Raw genomic sequence first — 2,068 nt, 5'->3', positions numbered from 1 at the left:
TCTCTCTCTTTACCAAAACAAAAACAAAAGCAAAAAAAAAAAAAAAAAAGCCCATTGTCATTGCCATTGAGTCAATTCTGACACATAGCAACCTAAGAGGATAGAATAGAACTGCCAAAAAGTGATTTCAGGGCTGTAAATCTTTATGGAATCAGACTGTCATATCTTTCTCCCATGGAGTGGCTGGTGAGTTCAAAATGCAGACCTTTCAGTTAACAGCTGAACCACTGCACCACCAGGACTCCTGTCCCTCTCTAATCTATTTTTATCACAAAACCTGGAATGATATTTTCAAAACACAAACTTGTCATGGTGCTTTTATGCCTAAAACCATTCAATCTTTTCTCTTTTTATTGAGAATGAAAACCAAAATTCTAAAGTGGCCACACACTTAACTTGATCTTTGCCCTGACTTATTTTATATAAACAAGACATTTCATTGGGCCTTTTTTGCTCAAAGCTTTTTTAAATGCCATGAATTACTGTTTTTGATCTAGAAGCAGTTTTAAAAAAAAAAATGCTATAAGCAGTTTGGTTTATTCTAGTTCTTTCTATGTCTTACCATTTCTTTTTGCAAACTAGCCAACTGTTTTTTTAACTCATCTTTCTTCTTCAAATATCTTGCCAAATGTAGGCAAAGTAACCATCACACGGTACTAATATTTGGTTTTCCAGTCTATTCCCCTGGGTTTAAGAGGCACATGAGCTGCTTTACAAATTATAGCAGGCAGCAAATTTGCCAAAATTTTACAACTGCATAGCATGGATCTCAGGTGGTCCAGAGCCTTACATCTCATTCTTATTACCCATTACCTAACCACTAAGACATTTCACAGTTGCAGTACTGAAGGATTCTGTGGGCAAAATACTGAACAATGTAGAATGCATCAAAAGAAGATGGAAGGAATTCACAGGGTCACTGCACTGAAAAGAACTGGTTGACATTCATCCATTTCAGGAGGTAGCATATGATCAAGAGCTGATGGTATGGAAGGAAGAATTCCATGCTGCACTGAAGGTATTAATGATAACCAAGTTTCCAGGAATTGACAGAACACCAACTGAAATGTTACAACAAACAGATGCAGCACTGGAAGTGCTCACTCTTCTATGCCAAGAAATTTGGAAGACAGCTACCTGGCCAACAGACTGGAAGAGATCCATATTTATGCCTATTCCAAAGAAAGGTGATCCAACTGAATGTAGAAAATATCGAACAATGTCACTAATATCACACAGAAGTAAAATTTTGCTTAAGATCATTCAAAAGCGGTTGCAGCAGTACATTGACAGGGAACTGCCAGAAATTCCAACCAGATTCAGAAAAGGACATGGAATGAGGGATATTATTGCTGATGTCAGATGGATCTTGGCTGAAAGCTGAGAATACCAAGGAGATGTTTACCTGTGTTTTATTGACTATGCAAAGGCATTCAACCGTGTGGATCATAACAAATTATGAATAATATTGTGAAGAATGGGAATTCCAGAACACTTAATTGTGCTCATCAGGAACCTGTACATAGATCAAGAGGCAATTGTTCAAACACAAGGGGATACTGCATGGTTTAAAGTCAGGAAAGGTGTGCTTCAGGGCTGTATCCCTTCACCATGCTTATTCAATCTGCACATTGAGCAAATAATCTGAGAAGCTGGACTATGTGAAGAAGAACTCAGTTTCAGGATTAGAGGAAGGATCATTAACAACCTGAAATGTGCAGATGATACCACTTTGCTTGCTGAGAGCAAAGACGACTTGAAGCACTTACTGATGAAGATCAAAGACTACAAACTTCAGTGTGGATTATACCTAAACATATAGAAGACCAAAATCCTCACAAGTGAACCAATAAGCAACATCATGATAAACGGAGAAAAAAATGACATCATCAAGTTCTTTATTTTCCTTGGATCCACAATCAGCGCCTATGGAAGCAGCAGTCAAGAAATCAAAGGACCCATTGCATTGGGCAAATCTGCTGCAAAAGACCTCTTTAAAGTGTTAAAAAGCAAAGATGTTGCTTTAATGACTAAGGTGTGCCTGACCCAAGCCATGGTGTTTTCAATG

This window comes from Loxodonta africana, chromosome 3 (genome assembly GCF_030014295.1).
Source record: "Loxodonta africana isolate mLoxAfr1 chromosome 3, mLoxAfr1.hap2, whole genome shotgun sequence".
NCBI lineage: Eukaryota > Metazoa > Chordata > Mammalia > Proboscidea > Elephantidae > Loxodonta > Loxodonta africana.
This window is presented reverse-complemented; position numbering follows the sequence as displayed.